Source organism: Scyliorhinus torazame, chromosome 6 (assembly GCF_047496885.1).
Source record: "Scyliorhinus torazame isolate Kashiwa2021f chromosome 6, sScyTor2.1, whole genome shotgun sequence".
Lineage (NCBI taxonomy): Eukaryota > Metazoa > Chordata > Chondrichthyes > Carcharhiniformes > Scyliorhinidae > Scyliorhinus > Scyliorhinus torazame.
Window position 1 is genome coordinate 212,459,361 of NC_092712.1, and position 21,083 is coordinate 212,480,443.

A 21,083-nucleotide genomic window follows, 5' to 3' on the forward strand; every position below is an offset into this window, starting at 1 on the left:
CGCCGACTAGCCATCTCCTTTTCTGGGCCAGTTCCTTGTCCGCGTCTCCCTCCCTCTCCAGTCCCCCAGCCGTGGGACCACCGTCCCAGCCACCTCTTCTGTGTCCCGTTCTCTTTCGGCTAGTGCAGCAGCAACCCTTTCCCCCCCCCCCTTCTCCCCTCCCTCCTCTCCCCCCCCCCTTCCCTCCCTCCCCTCCCCCTCGCTAGATTCCCGTCTAGCTTTTTTGCTCCCACATATCCCTCCCGTAAGTCAGCTGACACCTGCTGACCCCGGCTTCCCCCGCCATCCCTTTGACCCCCCCGTGTGGGAATCTCCCAATCAATATACATTCCTCCGCTCCCCTTCCCGCCTTTCTTGCCGTGCGCGGTAAAGAAAACCCCGCGCTTCCCAAAGCCTGCCCCGCCCCCCCATGGCGCCTCCTGTCGTGATTTCCTGCGCGTGGTTGACCCCCTATGTACAACAACCATCATACTTCAACCCTCAAACACCCCCCTCCCACACAAACCCTCAATTAGAGTCCAGCTTTTCAGTTAATATAAAGGTCCACGCCTCTTCGGGCGTTTCGAAGTAGTGGTGTTGGCCATTATGTGTAACCCACAGTCGCGCTGGCTTCAACATTCCAAATTTTACTCCTTTCCGATGCAGCACCGCTTTGGCCCGGTTGAAACCCGCTCTCCGCTTAGCGACCTCCACGCTCCAGTCCGGGTATATTCTGATCTCCGCATTGTCCCACTTGCTGCTCCGTTCTCTCAGGACCAAGAGCACCATCGCCCTTGGCGGCTCATTTGCCTTGGGCTTCCTCGCTAGCACTCGGTGCGCCCCATCCAGCTCCAGCAATCCCGGGGGGGCCTCCACACCCATCAACGTCCCGATCATTGTGCCCGCATATGCCGTGGCATCGGCCCCCTCCACTCCTTCTGGGAGTCCCAGGATCCTCAAGTTGTTTCTCCTCGACCTATTCTCCAGGTCTTTGAGTCTTCCCGCCCATGTCTTGTGCAGCGCCTCGTGCCGCTCCACTCTCTCCGCCAGGCCCACGAGCTCATCGTCGTTCACGGTCACTTTTTCCTGGATCTCCTGGATCTTCACCTCTTGGGCTTTCTGGGTTGCTCCAAGTCCTTCAATTATTGCCAGCATAGGCGCCACCATCTCCTTGCGCATCTCCTCAAAGCAGCGCTTGATGAACTCCTGCATCTCTTTGTCCGTTGGCGCTGCCATTTTGTTTTTTTTCCCCTTCTTCTCTCGCTGCTCCAGGGCCGCTTTTTTTGCCGTTTCGCTGCGGGTCCGATCCATACAGGTTGGTTGGGGACCTCTCTTCTTCCTTCCCCACGGGTTGGAATTCAAAAAAATGCCGTTGGGGCTCCGTTAGCGGGCCCGAAAGTCCGTTTTCGCAGAGCTGCCGAATTGCGCGGCTTAGCTCCGCATCGCCGCAACCCGGAAGTCTAGCTCACTATTTAATTTAAACAATGTTATCTATCAGTTATCATGTTACCATTTTTGTTGATTTGTAAGGGGGAAAAATTGTGTTTGAAAACTTTAATAAAATATATATTTAAAAAAAACTATGTACAGGTTTTGTCAGAATTATTTACAGATTTTCTTTCACGCAGATTCCACGAGTCGAGCGGGTGCCCTGGTCGTCCTTGTCGATCACCTCAGCCCCAGTGGTGATGCAGGTGCTGGCTCGGGCACTGTCATCTCTGGGAGCATTGCGCTGTTCGTCCCTGTTTCTTTACTCCAGGGCGGGCACGGGAGGAGGACGGATCCACCCGGGAAGGGAGCGGTCGTGGGGTGCGCCGGTGGGAGGGAGGGGGTGATTGGTGTTGGGAGTGTGTGTGTTTTTCCGGCGGGCGCCAGGTCCCGCAGGGAGACCGTGTCCTGTCGGCCGTCGGGGTACGCCACGTAGGCGTACTGATGGTTTGCGTGGAGAAGGAGAACCCTCTCGACCAACGGGTCCGATTTGTGCGCCCGCACATGCTTTCAGTGCAAGATGGGTCCTGGGGCTGCCAGCCAGGTCGGCAGCGACGTTCCGGAGGAGGACTTCCTAGGGAAGACAAGGAGGCGCTCGTGAGGCATTTGGTTAGTGGTGGAACACAGCAGCGACCAGATGGAGTGGAGGGCATCCGGGAGGACTTCCTGCCATCGGGAAACTGGAAGTTTTCTGGACCGTAGGGCCAGTAGGACGGTCTTCCAGACCGTACCGTTCTCCCTCTCTACCTGACCGTTACCCCGAGTGTTGTAGCTGGTCGACCTGCTCGAGGCAATGCCCTTGCTGAGCAGGAACTGACGCAGTTCGTCGCTCATGAAGGAGGACCCCCTGTCGCTATGGATGTACGCGGGGAAACCGAACAGTGTAAAGATGGTGCCGAGGGCTTTAATGACTGTGGCCGCTGTCATGTCGGGGCAGGGGATGGCGAAGGGGAAACGGGAGTACTCGTCCACCATGTTTAGGAAGTATGCGTTGCGGTCGGTGGAGGGGAGGGGGCCTTTGAAATCCAAACTGAGGCGTTCAAAGGGACGGGAAGCCTTTATCAGGTGCGCTCTATCTGGCCTGAAAAAGTGCGGTTTGCACTCTGCGAAGATTTGGCAGTTCCTGGTGGCTGTTCGGACCTCCTCAACAGAGTAGGGGAGGTTGCGGGACTTCACAAAATGGTAGAATCGAGTGACCCCCGGGTGGCAGAGGTCCTCGTGGAGGACTTGGAGGCGGTCTACTTGTGCGTTGGCACATGTGCTGTGGGATAGGGCATCGGACGGCTCGTTCAACTTTCCGGGACGATACAAGATCTCATAGTTATAGGTGGAGAGCTCAATCCTCCACCTCAAGATCTTGTCATTCTTGATTTTGCCCCACTGAGCATTATCGGACATAAAGGCTACCGACCTTTGAGTGAATCTCCTGCCGGCCAGGTAATGCCTCCAATGTCGCACAGCTTCTACTATGGCTTGGGCTTCCTTTTCCACTGAGGAGTGGCGGATTTCTGAGGCGTGGAGGGTCCGGGAGAAAAAGGCCACGGGTCTGCCCTCTTGGTTGAGAGTGGCCGCCAGAGCTACTCTCGGATGCGTCGCTCTCGACTTGGAAGGGGAGGGACTCGTCGATTGCGTGCATCGTGGCCTTTGCGATATCCGCTTTGATGCGGCTGAAGGCCTGGCGGGCCTCTGTCGACACTGGGAAGGTAGTGGACTGGACTAACGGGCGGGCCTTGTTTGCGTACTGGGGAACCCACTGGGCGTAATTCGAAAAGAAGCCCAGGCAGCGTTTCAGGGCTTTGGAGCAGTGGGGGAGGGGAAATTCCATAAGGGGGCGCATGCGTTCGGGGTCGGGGCCTATCACTCCATTGCGCACTACGTATCCCAGGATTGCCAGACGGTTGGTGCTAAAAACGCATTTTTCCTCGTTATAGGTGAGGTTGAGGGCGTTAGCGGTCTGGATAAATTTGCGGAGGTTCGAGTTGTGGTCCTGCTGGTCATGGCCGCAGATGTTTACATTGTCGAGGTATGGGAACGTGGCCCGCAAACCGTGCTGGTCAACCATTCGGTCCATCTCCCGTTGGAAGACCGAGACTCCGTTCGTGACGCCAAATGGGACCCTTAACAAATGGTAGAGTCGCCCGTCTGCCTCGAAGGCCGTGTACTTGCGGTCACTCGGGCGGATGGGGAGCTGGTGGTATGCGGACTTGAGGTCCACGGTGGAAAAGACCTTGTACTGTGCAATCTGATTGGCCATGTCGGATATGCGGGGGAGAGGGTACGCATCTAGCTGCGTGTACCTATTGATGGTCTGACTATAGTCTACGACCATCCTCTGCTTCTCCCTGGTCTTCACAACTACCACCTGGGCTCTCCAGGGACTATTGTTGGCCTGGATTATGCCTTCCTTCAGCAGCCGCTGGACTTCAGACCGGATAAACATCCGATCCTGGGCGCTGTATCGTCTGCTCCTCGTGGCGACGGGTTTGCAATCCGGGGTGAGGTTCGCAAACAAGGAAGGCGGTTCAACCTTGAGGGTGCGAGGCTGCAGATAGTGAGTGGGAGTATTGGGCCGCCGAATTGGAACGCAAGGCTCTGGAGGTTACACTGGAAATCTAACCCTAAGAGAGTGGGAGCGCAGAGTTGGGGAAGGACATAAAGCCTATAATTCTTAAACTCCCTCCCTTGCACCGTTAGGTTCAAGATGCAGAACCATAGATTATCATAGCATTTACAGTGCAGAAGGAGGCCATTCGGCCCATCGAGTCTGCACCGGCTCTTGGAAAGAGCACCCTACCCAAGGTCAACACCGCCACCCTATCCCCATATCCCAGTAACCCCACCCAACACTAAGGGCAACCCTTTGATCTCTACGGAATGGGATCCAGCTGCCAGGAAAATCCTTTGGGTGCTTGGACGAATGGAAAGAAAACAGCGTCTTACCGTATAAGGGTGGATAAAACTTTCCGTGCTTGCAGAGTCGATTAGGCATGGCGTCTCGTACCCGTTGATCAGCACCATTGTTGTTGCCGTTTGGAGTGTCCGGGGCCGCGATTGGTCCAGGGTCACCGAAGCCAGTCTTGGTTGTTGCATCGTAGCGCTTTCTTCCGACCCCGTGGAGCCGTCTATGCTGGGGTCCTTAACTATCAGCCAAGATGGCGGCGTCCATGGATCGCACGCGGTCGGGGGTGGACAAAATGACCACCCCCATGGATCACACGTGGCTGGGGGGTCACAAGATGGCGGCGCCCATCCTCCCCGCATGGTGTCCGGGACCCAAAATGGCGGCGCCCGCGGGCCGCACGTGGATCGCTGGGGGGTTGAGTCTGCTGTCCCCGTTCTCCCCCGGAGATTGCGGCGACCCTCCGGGACTGGCACACCGCTGCGTAATGCCCCTTTTTGCCGCAAATCTTACAAATAGCTGAGCGGGCCGGGCAGCGCTGCCGGGGGTTTTTCGCCTGCCCGCAAAAATAACAGCGGGGCCCACCGGGATGGTCTGGTGCTCTAGCCACGCAGGCTTGCGGGGGGGGGGGGTGCCGGGCAGTCGGCCGCAACGGGGTCCATGGAGCCCAAGGGGCTGCCGCGCGGTCGGGGCCGTAGGCGCGGGCATTTTGTGAGGCCACGTCGAGGGAGGCCGCAAGAGCCCGTGCCTCTGTGAGTCCTAACGAGTCTCTCTCTAACAGCCTTTGGCGAATTTGAGAAGAAGTCATACCTGCCACAAAAGCACCCTGATTAGGAGCTCCTTGTGCTCGTTTGCGCTCACCGACGGGCAGTTGCAGTTCCTTCCCAAAATCAACAGTGCGCTTCTCCGGGGATTTGCCGTCTCATCGCGAGTTGGTGGCGTGCGTAGACCTGGTTTATGGGCCGAATGTAGACTCCTTTCAGTATGGCGAGCGCTGTCGGGAAGTCCTCCGCGTCTTCGAAGAGCGTGTAGATCTCCGGTCTCACCCTGGAATGCAGGACCTGCATTTTCGTAACCTTGACGGCCACGAGGAGAGGGTGTCCTCCCCTAGTGCCACGCGGTGCCAGGTGAGCCATCAGGTGGCAGATATGTGCCACGGTTACCCGGCTCATCTCCTCCTGCATGCCCGGTCCGTGAGGTCCTGGTACGATGAGTGGGGCCGGTACACAAGGGGCCTCATCGGGTGTCTCCGTCGCCGTGGTACCATCACCACCTCCGCCTCCTCCTTGTCCTGTCGTGGGGGCGGCCCTCCAGCCTGGGCGGCTGCCACCTGCCTCCCTGCGGCACACTCCTCTGCGGCAGCCTCCGCCGCCTCCCTGGCACGCTTCTGCTCCAGCTCCCCCAGGGCAACATGTAGAAGTGCGGCTCCCGGCAAGGCGGCCAACATCGCTGGGTGATGACCAAACATAACGGCCTTCAGGGGTGGGGTGTGGGGGGATAGACGATATGTCACCATTGCCCATACCCCCCCTCCCCCCGCAGCCAGGTGCCATGGGCTGCCTGGTCGCGACTGTTGCCAACTGGCACATTGCCAGGCGGACACCCCTCACCCCCCCTCCCCTGGGCACGCACCCTCCCCAACGCCCCCCCCCTCCCTGGAACGCACCCTCCACAAGCCCCCCCCCCCCCCCCCCCGTCCCAGCACGCACCCTCCCCAACCCCCCCTCCCCCCGGCCGGCACCCACCCCAACCCCCCAACCCCCTCTCCTCCCCGGCACGCACCCTCTCCAACTCCAGGGCAACATGTAGAAGTGCGGCTCCCGCCACGGCGGCCAACATCGCTGGGTGATGACCGAACATAACAGCCTGCAGGGGGGTGGGGGGGTGGGGGGTAGACGACATGTCACCATTGCCCATACCCCCCCTCTCCTCCCCGGCACACACCCTTTCCAAGCCCCCCACACCCCCCCCCCTTCCCCGGCACACACCCTCTACAAGCCCCGCCCCCCTCTCCTCCCCGGCACGCACCCTCCACAAGCCCCCAACCAGCACGCACTCCCCCCCTCCCCGGCAGGCACCTTCCCAACCCCCCCCCCCGCGATCCTCCCTAGCATGCACCCTCTCCAAACAACCCCCCTCTCCTCCCCGGCACGCACCCTCCACCAGACCCCCCCCCCCCCCCCCTCCCTGGCACGCACTCTCCCCAACCCCCCCCCCACCCCCCTCCCTGGCACGCACCCTCCCCAACCCCCCCCCCCTCTCTCCTCCCTGGCACGCACCCTCTCCAAACCACCCCCCTCTCCTCCCCAGCACGCACCCTCCCCAACCCCCCCCCCCCCCCCCACGCTCTCCTCCCCGGCACACACCCTCCCCAACCCCCCCCCCAGTCTGTTCCCCCTATAGTCCTTGATTCCCCCTTACACACACAGACCCGCCCTCTTCTTTCTCACCTTGGGTTTTTTACAGGCCCTGATGGCGGCCTGTAACTACCTGGCTTACTGCAGCCTCTCTGTCATTCCTGCCAGCTGTAAAGAAGATTCAGTGAAGAACATTAAGACATGTTGTAACCGGGGCTTTGTAGGCGAGGCAGCCGAGCTGTCCTCTGCCCACTTTCGCCACATACTTGTGATCCATGCCCTTGGTTAAAATTAGACATATAGTAAAAGTCTCTGGCAGGAGATGAAGGCCCATTTTACACACTAATCCACATTATTCCACGAAAACATTTCCACCCACTCTGAATCCCATTTTTAGTAACAAGAGCCTATCTAGTTCCTTTAAACATATTAAAATGCATTGTTCTACCACCTGGGAAATATTTGAAAGAGAAATAAATCATTAGGAAGTAGCACCATTAATGGGGAATAAAGAAAAAAAATACAATGCTGCCCGATTAATAAAATATTGGAATAAACCTAATGGGCTAGATTGCCTAATGTCATGTTATCCATAAAATGCCCATGCATAAGTATCTGCCTGGACTTAGAGAGTGTAGAAATGTATCAGGGCGTTATATATACACGTCATGGATGGGATTCTCCTTGGCTGATGCCGGCATCACGAATTGCAATTGGGCGGAGAATCGGTTTTGATGCTGATATCATGGTGGGCGCCGGTTTCCCGCCAAATTGCAATTCTCCGGTGCCTCATCAGCAGCTTCAATGCATTCCACTCGATACATGCAGTAAACACCGCTTGCATATCATTAGTGGGTCTGACCCGGTATTCTCCAGAGCCTCCGCGATTTTCCGCCTCCACCGGGCTGAATTCCCGACGGTGATGTTCACTCGTTGTGGCGCACAAAGACTCCGTGAGACGAATAGAGTGAGACGATAAGGCTTTATTAAGCGTGTCTGTTCCCCAGCAGCCCGATAGTAAACTGGTCTGCGGGGGAAGGCACCGGCTTCTTATACTTCGCCTTCAGGGTGGAGTATGAGGTCAACGGCCAACCAGGACCCGGGATCTGTCAGCCAATGACATTAGGGCTTCCAGTCCCACATGACCCCCAATACATACTACCACATTCACCCCTTGTCAAAAATGAACCCGGCGGGGTGATGCTTCGTTATGGTGGTAAGGGTTTACAGGGCTGGTCCTGGGAGGATAGAACAGTTACATGGTAGTACAGTATTGGACAGTATCGTCCTGTTACAACTATTTACAGAGGGTATAGGAAAACAAAATGTTCATTGGACAGTCCATCTTTGTTTTACAACGAGTCGGTCGGGCGGTCTGGTCGTCCGTGTCGATCGCCTCGGCCCCGGCGGTGGTGGTGGTGCTTGTACCAGCGTTGTCGCCTCCGGGAGCCACACGGTTTCAGCTGTCGGTGCAAAGGGGAGGGGGACTGATCCTCCTGGGAAGGGGGCGGTCGCGGGGTGCGGCGGTGGCAGGAAGGGGGGCGGTTGGGTTGATGGTGTCGGGTGGGTGTGCGTGGTGCCGGCGGGCGCCAGATCCCGCAGGGAGACCGTGTCCTGTCGGCCGTCGGGGTACTCCACGTAGGCGTACTGGGGGTTTGCGTGGAGGAGGTGAACCCTTTCGACCAACGGGTCCGCCTTATGTGCCCGCACGTGCTTTCGGAGCAGGATGGGTCCTGGGGCCGCCAGCCAGGTCGGCAGCGACGTTCCAGAGGAGGACCTCCTAGGGAAGACAATGAGACGCTCGTGAGGCGTTTGATTAGTGCTCGTACATAATAACGACCGGATGGAATGGAGAGCGTCCGGGAGGACCTCCTGCCACCGTGAAACTGGGAGATCCCTGGACCGTAGGGCCAGTAGGACGGCCTTCCAGACCGTGCCGTTCTCCCTTTCTACTTGCCCGTTCCCCCGGGGGTTGTAGCTGGTCGTCCTGCTTGAAGCTATGCCCTTGCTGAGCAGGAACTGGCGCAGCTCGTCACTCATGAAAGAGGACCCCCTGTCGCTGTGGACGTATGCGGGGTAACCGAACAGCGTGAAGATGCTGTTCAGGGCTTTAATGACTGTGGCCGCAGTCATGTCGGAGCAGGGAATGGCAAAAGGGAAGCGGGAGTATTCGTCCACTACATTAAGGAAATACGCATTGCGGTCGGTGGAGGGGAGGGGCCCTTTGAAATCGAGACTGAGGCGTTCAAAGGGGCGGGAAGCCTTAATCAGGTGCGCTCCATCTGGCCTGAAAAAATGCGGTTTGCATTCTGCGCAGATGTGGCAGTCCCTTGTGACTGTACGGACCTCCTCTAAGGAGTATGGGAGATTGCGGGACTTGATGAAGTGGTAAAACCGAGTGACCCCCGGGTGGCAGAGGTCCTCGTGGAGGGCTTGGAGGCGGTCAATTTGTGCGTTGGCACATGTGCCGCGGGATAGGGCATCGGACGGCTCGTTCAGCTTTCCGGGCCGGTACAAGATCTCATAGTTGAAGGTGGAGAGTTCGATCCTCCACCGCAAGATCTTGTCGTTCTTGATCTTGCCCCGCTGTGCATTATCGAACATGAAGGCTACCGACCGTTGGTCAGTGAGGAGAGTGAATCTCCTGCCGGCTAGGTAATGCCTCCAATGTCGCACAGCTTTCACTATGGCTTGGGCTTCCTTTTCCACTGAGGAGTGGCGGATTTCTGAGGCGTGGAGGGTTCGGGAGAAGAAGGCCACGGGTCTGCCCGCTTGGTTAAGGGTGGCCGCTAGAGCTACGTCAGAGGCGTCGCTCTCGACCTGGAAGGGGAGGGACTCGTCGATGGCGCGCATCGTGGCCTTTGCGATGTCCGCTTTGATGCGGCTGAAAGCCTGGCAAGCCTCTGTCGACAGCGGGAAAGTCGTGGTCTGTATTAGGGGGCGGGCCTTGTCTGCGTACTGGGGGACCCACTGGGCGTAGTATGAAAAGAACCCCAGGCAGCGTTTCAGGGCTTTTGGGCAGTGCGGGAGGGGAAATTCCATGAGTGCGCGCATACGTTCGGGGTCGGGGCCTATTATCTCATTGCGCACTATGTAGCCCAGAATGGCTAGCCGATCGGTGCTAAAAACGCACTTGTCCTCGTTGTACGTGAGGTTCAAGGCTTTGGCAGTCTGGAGGAATTTTTGGAGGTTGGCGTCGTGGTCCTGCTGATCGTGGCCGCAGATGGTTACATTGTCGAGGTACGGGAACGTGGCCCGTAACCCATGTTGATCAACCATTCGGTCCATTTCCCGTTGGAAGACCGAGACGCCGTTTGTGACGCCAAAAGGGACCCGTAGGAAATGGTATAGTCGCCCGTCTGCCTCGAAGGCTGTGTACTTGCGGTCACTTGGGCGGATGGGGAGCTGATGGTAGGCAGACTTGAGGTCCACGGTGGAGAAGACTTTATACTGAGCAATCCGATTGACCATGTCGGATATGCGGGGGAGAGGGTACGCGTCTAGTTGTGTGTACCTGTTGATGGTCTGGCTATAGTCAATGACCATCCTTTGTTTCTCCCCTGTCTTCACTACTACTACCTGCGCTCTCCAGGGACTATTGCTGGCCTGGATTATGCCCTCCTTTAGTAGCCGCTGGACTTCGAAGCGAATGAAGGTCGGTCCTGGGCGCTGTACCGTCTGCTCCTAGTGGTGACGGGTTTGCAATCCGGGGTGAGGTTCGCAAACAAGGACGGGGGTTGCACCTTGAGGGTGGCGAGGCCGCAGATAGTGAGTGGGGGTATGGGGCCGCCGAATTTAAACGTAAGGCTCTGTAGGTTACATTGAAAATCTAAGCCCAGCAAGGTGGGGGCACAGAGTTGGGGAAGGACGTTAAGTTTGTAGTTTTTGAATTCCCTCCCCTGTACCGTTAGGGTAACTATGCAGAATCCCTGGATCTGTACGGAGTGGGATCCTGCAGCTAGGCAAATCTTTTGTGCGCTGGGGAAGGTAGTTAAGGAACAGCGTCTTACCGTGTCGGGATGTATAAAACTTTCCGTGCTCCCGGAGTCGACTAGGCATGGTGTCTCGTGGCCGTTAATTAGGACCGTTGTCGTCGTCGTCTGGAGAGTCCGGGGCCGAGCCTGATCGAGTGTAACCGAAGCGAGCCGTGGTTGTAGTAGTGGGGTGGGGTCCGTTATTGCCGTCCAAGATGGCGTCGGGGATGGACAAAATGGCCACCCCCATACATCGCCCGTGGCTGAGGGGTCACAAGATGGCGTCGGGGGTGGACAAAATGGCCGCCCCCATGCGTCGTACAGGTCGGGGGCGGTCCAAGATGGCGGGGCCCCTCCTCCCCTCGTGGTGGTCGGGACCCAAAATGGCGGCGTCTGCGGGTCGCACATGGTGTGCTGGGGGGTCTGGGGGGCGCTAGGACCGCGCGGAGTTCCTGCATTACGAGCGCCCGGGCCGCGGGCGCTAGGACCGCGCGGAGTTCCTTGACTGCGAGCGCCAGGGCCGCGGGCGCTAGGACCGCGCGGAGCTCCCTCGCCGGGGACAGCGGTGGTCGGGGCCCAGGCCGGCGGGTCAGTACCGCGAGCGCTGGGACCGTGAGGAGCTCCCTCGCCGGGGACAGCGGTGATCGGGGTCCAGGTAAGTTGCGCCGGCGGGTCAGGCGTGGGGCACGGGACGGGGGTGAGGGCCCAGGTCGGCGGCGCCGGCGGGTCGGTCATGGGGCCGCGAGCGCTGGGACCGCGCGGAGCTCCCTCGCCGGGGACAGCGGTGGTCGGGGCCCAGGCCGGCGGGTCAGGCGTGGGGCGCGGGACGGGGGTGAGGGCCCAGGTCGGCGGCGCCGGCGGGTCAGTCGTGGGGCCGCGAGCGCTGGGACCGCGCGGAGCTCCCTCGCCGGGGACAGCGGTGGTCGGGGCCCAGGCCGGCGGGTCAGGCGTGGGGCGCGGGACGGGGGTGACAGCCCAGGTCGGCGGCGCCGGCGGGTCAGTCGTGGGGCCGCGAGCGCTGGGACCGTGCGGAGCTCCCTCGCCGGGGACAGCGGTGGTCGGGGTCCAGGTAGGTGGTGCCGGCGGGTCAGGCGTGGGGCGCGGGACGGGGGTGAGGGTGGCGTTCGGGATGCGAAAAACCCCCTCCTCTCCGTGGAGAGTGTTGGCCGGCACCCAAATCGGGAGCGCTGGCGGCGGGTCGTACATGGACTGCGGGGAGGGGGGTTGGGGAGCGTAGACGGCGTGCAGGGCTCCCAGTTCTCCCAGGACCGCGGTGGTCGGGACCCAAAATGGCGGCGCCTGCGGGTCGCACATGGCGTGCTGGGGGGGTTGGGACGCATAGGCTGCCTGTAGGGCTCCCTGTTCTCCCGGGATCGGCACACCACCGCATAGTGGCCCTTTTTCCCGCAGCTTTTGCAGATGGCTGCGCGGGCCGGACAGCGTTGTCGGGGGTGCTTCGCCTGGCCGCAGAAATAACAGCGGGCGCCCCCGGTGCGACTCGGCGTTTGGACTGCGCAAGCCTGTGGGGTGTCCGGGGGGGGGTAGGGGGTTTGCCGCGGCGGGTACGTACGGGGCCCAAATGCCTGCCGCGCGGTCGGGGCCGTAGGCGCGGGTATTACGCGCGGCTACGTCCAGCGAGGCTGCCAGGGCCCATGCCTCTGAGAGTCCTAGCGACTCTTTTTCTAGAAGTCTTTGGCGGATTTGGGAGGATTGCATACCTGCCACAAAAGCATCGCGCATTAACATGTCCGTATGTTCGTTTGCATTCACCGACGGGCAGCTGCAGGCTCTTCCCAAAATCAGCAGCGCGGCGTAGAACTCGTCCATCGATTCTCCGGGAGCTTGCCGTCTTGTCGCGAGCTGGTAGCGAGCGTAGATTTGGTTAATTGAGCGAACGTAGAGACTTCTCAGTGCTGTGAACGCCGTCTGGAAATCGCGGGTGTCTTCAATGAGGGTGAAAATCTCCGTGCTCACCCTCGATTGCAGGACCTGCAGTTTTTGTTCGTCTGAGACTCGGCCTGTGGTCGATGTGATGTAGGCCTCAAAGCAAGTCTGCCAGTGTTTGAAGGCTGCTGCCGCATTCACTGCGTGGGGGCTGATCCTCAGGCATTCTGGAATGATCCTGAGCTCCATAGTCCTTTTTAGGCACGCTTAATAAATTGTGGCGCACAAAGACTCCGTGAGACGAATAGAGTGAGACGATAAGGCTTTATTAAGCGTGTCTGTTCCCCAGCAGCCCGATAGTAAACTGATCTGCGGGGGAAGGCACCGGCTTCTTATACTTCGCCTTCAGGGCGGAGTATGAGGTCAACGGCCAACCAGGACCCGGGATCTGTCAGCCAATGACATTAGGGCTTCCAGTCCCACATGACCCCCAATACATACTACCACACTCGTGCTTTTAAAAATCGAGAAACAGGCTGATGAGTGAGAGAGAGGAGGTAGGACACAGAGAGGCACAACCGTGGGCTGCTGGGCTGGACACTGGCCAGGTTGGCTGAGGGGATGGGGGACCTGCCTGGGCCGGGAGTGGGGGGGCGTTGGGAGAAGGGCTGTGTGGCCAGGGTGACCCCCATGGAACTGGGGCGGTGCCCAGGCATGTGCCACCATTGCCGCGGACTGCAAGGCAGCACGGTAGCATAGTGGTTAGCACAGTTGCTTCACAGCTCCAAGGGCCCAGGTTCGATTCCCGGCTTGAGTCACTGTCTGTGTGGAGTCTGCACGTTTTTCCTGTGTCTGCGTGGGTTTCCTCCGGGTGCTCCGGTTTCCTCCCACAGCCCAAAGATGTGCAGGTTAGGTGGATTGGCCATGATAAATTGCCCTTTGTGTTCAAAAAAAAAGGTTGGGTGGGGTTACTAGATTATGGGGACAGGGTGGAGGTGTGGGCTTGGGTAGGGTGCTCTTTCCAGGGGCCGGTGCAGGCTCGATGGGCTGAATGGCCTCCTTCTGCACTGTAAATTCTATGATAAGGCAGACATCTTGCTGCACTCTTTACCTACCTTGGCCCCTGGTTTTGCAGAGTGACACCGGCCATATGGGCGCTCCCACCCCTGCACCCCACCACCACCGCACCCCAGCCCCCATCCTCCACCCCACCCCTGCACCCCACCACCACCGCACCCCAGCCCCCATCCTCCACCCCACCCCTGCACCCCCACCACCACCGCACCCCAGCCCCCATCCTCCACCCCACCCCTGCATCCCCACCACCACCGCACCCCAGCCCCCATCCTCCACCCCACCCCCGCACCCCACCATTCCCCATACCCCCCTCCCCAGCTGTCTGCCATCGCCCTGAGGGATGCACTGCGGCTGTGCGAGCTGCAGTTGCTCGAGGATGAGGAAGCTGCAACGGCGGATCGCGCAGCAGCGGAGCCTGCCTTAGAGGAAAAGGAAGCAGCTGCTGAGGATGCGGAGTGGTGAGCGCTGGCTAAACCGCAGTCCTGAGCCAAGCCCACCTACAATGTCCGCCCATTCCCCCCCCCACCCCACACCCCCTCTGTGACCAGCCCAGACCAGCCCATCCCTCACACCCTTCTGATAGAGCAGCGAGGCAGGTTGCAACATTGTGCATAGGTGTTTAATGTGAAAACAGATATACAGATGGCGAAGGGGAATCTGAAGTACTCATCGACCACACTGAGAAAATACGTGTTACGGTCGGTGGAGGGGAGGGGCCCTTTGAAATCCACGCTGAGGCGTTCAAAGGGGCGGGAGGCCTTCACAAAGGCTCTCACGGTCCGGCCGGTAGAAGTGCGGCTTGCACCCCGCACAGACCTGGCAGTCCCTGGTGATTGTCCGTACTTCCTCGATGGAGTAGGGCAGATTGCGAGCCTTTATGAAATGGTGCAAACGTGTGACTCCCGGGTGACAAAGGTTGTCGTGCAGGGTCCGGAGTCGGTCTACCTGTGCGCTGGCACAGTACCACGGGATAGGGCGTCTGGGGGCTCGTTGAGCTTACTGGGGCGATACAAAATCTCGTAATTGTAGGTGGAGAGCTCGATCCTCCACCTCAAGATCTTATCATTCTTGATCTTGCCCCGCTGTCTGTTATTGAGGGTGGCGGCTAGGGCGACGTCTGATGCATCGCTCTCTACTTGAAAGGGCAGTGTCTCGTTTACTGCGTGCATCCCGGCTTTGGCGATATCGGCTCTGATTACGGGCAAAGGCCTGTTGTGCCTTGGCCGTCAGGGGAAAATGGGTTGACTGTATGAGTGGGCGGGCCTTGTCCGCATAGTTTGGGACCCACTGAGGGTAGTACGAAAAGAGCCCCAGGCAGCGTTTGAGGGCCTTGGAGCAGTGGGGGAGGGGGAGCTCCATGAGGGGGTGCATGCAGTCGGGATCGGGCCCCAGAACTCCGTTCTAGACCACATAGCCGAGGATGGCTAAGCGGGTCGTGCTAAACACGCACTTCTCCTTGTTGTAGGTGGGGTTTAGGAGAGTGGCGGTGTGGAGAAATTTGGCACGGTTGGCGTCGTGGTCCTGCTGATCATGGCCGCAGATGGTGACGTTGTCTAGGTACGGAAAGGTGGCCCGTAAACCATACCGGTCGACCATTCGGTCCATCTCCCTTTGGAAGACCGAGACCCCATTGGTGACGCCGAAGGGAACCCTGAGCAAGTGATAGAGGCGGCCGTCTGTCTCGAAGGCGGTGTATGGACGGTCCGATTTACGAATGGGGAGCTGGTGGTAGGTGGATTTGAGGTCTACCGTTGAGAAGACCCGGTACTGTGCAATCTGATTGACCATATCAGATATGCGTGTGATGCACGATCAATGACCACTAAAGCGAGGTTGTAGTCCAACTGAAGGCTTTAATAAGCTAGTTGTTTCCCCAGCAGCTCAGGTACAGAATGAGGGCTGCTGGGACGGCACGGGTTCTTATACCCCGCCTATCAGGGCGAAGCTATTATACACTCTAGCCAATAGCAAGCATACAGGTTCTACCAATGGTACTTCAGCCTCTCAGGTACCGTAATACCTATAATACCACAGCGTGGGAGGGGGTACGCATCGAGCTGCGTGTACCAATTGATGGTCTGACTGTAGTCCACGACCATTCTGTGTTTCTCCCCGGTTTTAATTACTACCACTTGGGCTCTCCAGGGGCTGTTGCTGGCCTTGATGATGCCTTCCCAAAGCAGCCGCTGGACCTCGGACCTGATGAAGGTCCTGTCCTGGGCGCTGTACCGTCTGCTCCTGGTGGCAGCGGGTTTTCAATCCGAGGTTAGATTTGCGAAGAGGGAAGGCGGATCGACCTTTAGGGTCGCGAGGCCGCACACAGTGAGGGATGGTAGGGGCCCGCTGAATTTCAGGATTAGGCTCTGGAGGTTGCACTGGAAATCCAGACAAGTCCTACCATACATCACCTAATAAAGGTGCAACAGTGGTTTACCACATTGGGTCATGCTCAGAGCACCGCTGCAATATCCAGGTTGGTGTGGCACATGGCTGTCTGTAAGCGGGCAGCTTTGTCCTGGGCCTTGGCCACCACCTGCACAGATTGTCCCAGGCCTTGACATACTGATCCATAGCCAAAGCACTCGCCCCCCAAGGCCTCCAGCGCAGACATCACCAGTGTGGTGTTGGCCTGGGTGGCACGCATGGCTGGCAGCACCTCCTGCTCCTACACGCGGTTGGACTCCTCCGCCTGAATCTGCAGGTTCAGGATACTCACTGAAAACCCCTCATGTAGTCCCTGGCTCTGCAACTGTATCTCCACAATCAATGGGACTGTCCGTTCCAGATGCCCGAAACTCGTTTGGACAACAGCTAGTACTTGGTGTCGGCCTGCCCATGAATGTCCGCCCCCTCAGGTGTTCCTATCTCCACCTAATGTACTGGTGCATTTGTGTGGTGAGCACCAGATAGTGAAGCCTCTTCACTCAACCGAGGTGAGTGTCTCTGGGATGGTGGAATGTGTTGGAGGCAGCTGTGAAGGGAGGTTAGTGTCATCGTCGGACTCAAGCTCTTGGGTCTCGGGTTGATGGCTCCCCTGCGTGTCAATATAATCCTCGTCGCTGCTTGGCACCCAGGGCCGTGTCTCTGGCTGTGGCAGGGGACACCAGAGGGACCTACCCCATCATAATAATCTTTATTAGTGTCACAAGTAAACTTACATTAACACCGCAATGAAGTAACTGTGAAAATCCCCTAATCGCCACACTCTGGCACATGTTTGGGTATACAGAGGGAGAATTCAGAATGTCCAATTCACCGAACAAGCACGTCTTTCGGGATTTGTGGGATGAAACCGGAGCACCCGGAGAAAATCCACACACCCACGGGGAGAATGTGCAGACTCCGCACAGACAGTGACCCAAGCCAGGAATTGAATCCATGTCCCTGGCGCCTACGACACCAGCAGGTCCTGCAAGACACAAGGCAGGACGAATGTTTGGACCATGGGCCGGCGGTGAGTGGGGGTGGTGTGGATGTGGGGGTGGGTTGAGGGTGGTGTGGATTGAGGGTGGTGTGATTGAGGGTGGTGTGATTGAGGGTGGTGTGATGCTGGTGTTGGGGGGGGGGGGGGGGGTGACAAATGTGTCATGGGGAACTGCAAATCAGCGGGATCTCACTTCCTTTCCTGAGGCTGATCTCCACCCCGGTGACTGTCCTTTTCTCGGCTCCGCCAACCATGTCCAGAGCCGGCTGCTCTGCCGCGGTGAGGGGCTGCAGGTCCAGCAGTCCCCCTTCAGTCTTCTTCCGCTTCCGGGGGTTATGGCGGCCTTCTCCTGGGGGGAGGAAACAGAAAACACACAGCGTTAGGCAGTCCAACGCATGCAGCCCAGGAGGTGGGTATCTGGTGGCTTCAGTAGCCAGTGCACCCGGCCATGGCAGCCGGTATGGATGCCAGTATGTAGTGCGGGGGTGGGGGTGGGGGGTTTTGGCTGCCCTCCGGGTGCCGGGTTGGATTGTGGGTGTGTGGGACAAAGGTCTGTGCCAGGGTCACAGTGCTGCCTACTCACCCTGGCTGCCCTGAGGAGATTGTGCAGTTTCTTCCGGCATTGCTGGCCGGTCCGGATGGTGTTGTTCGTGGCCTTGGCCACCTCTACCACCTGCACCCATGCATGACAAACGGCAATGGCTGGCAGCTTACTTACCAGGACAGGGTACAGGGTCACCCGCATCTCCTCCATGGCTTCCAGCAGTGTCTCAAGCCCGACATCCGTGAAACTGGGATGCCGCTCTTCTCGCTGCCATCTTGTTGGCTGGGATGGTGTGTGTAGGGAGTGAAATGTGTATATGTGACTTAGTGTCAGTCGTGGAACCGGCGAATCCGGCACCGTTGCTCATTGGAATCGATTGTGTTCCACATGGCGCCAGTGCCAGCCCCTTAACAGGCGCTGATGCGGCACGGGTGCGGTGACAGTTTTGCTGTCATAGAAGTCCACGAATCCTGCTCCATGTCAAGACGTGGGGTTGAACTGTCCGATTTTGTGGCTATGTCCAGAGGAAGTGTCTGGTCTTACGACCAAAAAGTTGGCGGCGCCCCCGCATCGATGCTCCGGTGGGGGGCTAGCAGTCGTGTCACGCCCCGGCTTTACCTGCAGATACAGACAGAGAATGGCCGGGTCCGTGGCCGCGCATGTACACGGCGGCAGCCTGCGCCTGCCGCGCATGGACCCGACTTGCTAGATGCTGCCCCTCTGTAACCCCCCTCGCCACCCCCGGACCACCCTCCACCTGTCCCCCCCCAGCCCTCGCCGAAGCCCCCCCTGCCAGCGGAACGGTTTCCCCCCCCCCCGACTGTGGCGGCGCTGGACACAGTCCAGCGGCCCATCGGGGGCGGAGCATCGGGGAAGGGCCTCAGGTGTGTCCTGAGGCCGTCCCAAAGGCGTGCGGCGTACTCAGCGATTACGCCATTATAGAGGGGGCGGAGCATCTGAAACACGGCACTGCCCCTGATTTTGCCGTTCGGCGTAAAAACGGATTCTCCGGCCAGTTGCCAGACGCGATTTTGCCGTCGACGATCAGAGAATCTCGTCACACATTTTGCAGTAACTGTGAAAACCCATGGGCAGGATTCTCCGGTCTGCCAGCCGCGCTTTCCTGCGCAGTGTGCCCTCGCCGGCAGCGGGATTCTCCATTCCGGCAGCCAGCCATTCGGAATTCCCATTGTGGCCACCCCACACCATTGGAAATGGGTCCGCTGCCAGCAAAGCAGAAGGTTCCGCCGACGGAGAAATCCACTACATGTCTCAGATTTCAGTAACTACCTTTGGAGGTTGCCGCAGATTTATTCCACAGGTTTCTAATAACTTACTCGATAGAACAATATGAAGCACGGGGAGATCATAGCTTGATCAAAACATGATGAAATCCACATGTCTATCTTTTTGCAGGCTTTTGTTGAAAAGAAAGGCCCTGACAAATAAGCTGAGTACAAATATGCAAAGTTCACACACAGAGAACTTCAGTTCCTGTTATTCCAAACTATGCCAGTAGGTGGGAGTAAGTGCCTGATATCACATTCAACACTTTTATTTATTAAACAATATTCCCATCACAGTCTATTACTCATGAACTAAGGAAACTATGAACTGTTTTTTGAAGATACCTACCTCCACTTTGATAGTTCATTCTCCTAATTCTTTTATTTTAGAAATATTTGACAGAGGATTTTCTGAAGAGAAAGATGATCAAAGTTACAAATTAATGCTGCAAATATGGTGGATTTTACTCTTTCTGCTTTACATCAGATGGCACATAACCACAGCTGTTATCAATTAAATCCAAGTGTCAAGACCATTTGTACTCAGTGTCATTGTTAATATTGTTATGAGTTGTGCCTCAGCCGTTAGTTATTGAAATGATAGGTAAAGGAAGCTTGATTTTATTTGCAGGATCAGAGAGGGTCTCTGGCTTAGCCAAAATGGCGGTGGAGACCCAATTCCAGAGGTCCTGCCCCTGAGCCTGGCACCCACCATTTTTACCAGAGGAGAAAAGAGGGCAGATGTAGTTTGGTCCTCTGTTGTTCATGGAGGTAGTTGTACAGGTAAAAGTGCAGCTGCCTTCAAACAGATCCAATTTTTGCTCATAAGGTGCCTAAGACTTGTGGGATTTATGCTTTATAGGAAATGATCTAAACTTGCTGGAGTTCGTTGAAGAGGTATGAGACCCTTTTGGATAGATCCAAGGAGATCATTCGGAGAGGTCAACTGCCCTTTCGGATTGTTAAAAGTAATATGTAAAAAATGAACTCATTGGAACTGTCAAGCTGTCAAATCATTTTGAAGCTCCTGCCCTTTAAATGAAAAACATCTGCAGTTTAAAAACAAAATCAGTTGTTATTGGACTCTGTGTGTTAACGTAGGTCTGGGGGTTATCATTATAGGATTTATTGCTGAATGACTGATTTAACATCCTATCATAATCAGTCTGACAGTTCATTTTTTGATTAACAGCTCCAAATGGTTATAAAGTGGGGCCATGAATACAAATGCTTGTTTTTACAGGGAATTATGCACTTGAATGAAACGTTTCCTTTTTGATGGATTAAGTACTTGAAGAGATGCAACTGTAGTGAATGTTTTTTCTTAAATAGTGAAGTCATCAGTTATATACTTAGAACTTTATTTCATCTCAGCATGGTTCCTAAGGTTTGTCCAAGGGTGGATGTAGGGTGAGTTGGCACTGAGGCATGGGTTAGCATCAATTGCAACTAGGCTGGCATGGTGCTTTAAAGGGCCATGTGGGGTGGGTAGAGAGGCTAGAATTGGCATGGGGGTATGAACGGCCATGGGGAGTGGATGAGGAACATGAAGTGTGGCACCACTTGGCATAAGAACATAAGAATATAAGAACTAGGAACAGGAGTAGGCCATCTAGCCCCTCGTGCCTGCTCCGCCATTTAATGAGATCATGGCTGATCTTTGTGGACTCAGCTCCACTCTCCGGCCCGTACACCATATCCCCAAATCACTTTATTCTTTAGAAAGGTATCTATCTTTATCTTAAAAATGTTTAAAGAAGGAGCCTCAGCTGCTTCACTGGGCAAGGAATTCCAGAGATTCACAACCCTTTGGGTGAAGAAGTTCCTCCTAAACTCGGTCTTAAATCTACTTCCCATGGGTGAGGAATGGGGAGGGTGTGAAGGGTTAAGGGATAGATGGCTTTGTTTTGTTTCATTCTTTTCCTTACAAGTCCGGGAGGGCCAAGGCCAGTCTTTAACACAGCCTGCCTCCGCACCCAACTTCCATTAGCACCTACGCTACCCCTGCCACCCCCACGACCCTCCCTTCCCCCCACCCCACCCCACCACCACCACACATACACACACACCTCCTGGAACAATAAATATAACACCTTCCCGTGAGTGTGGTTTGCTGAGTTGAGAATATACCTGATTCTGCCCCTGACTCGGAGTGAAATTCCAGGCCGGAG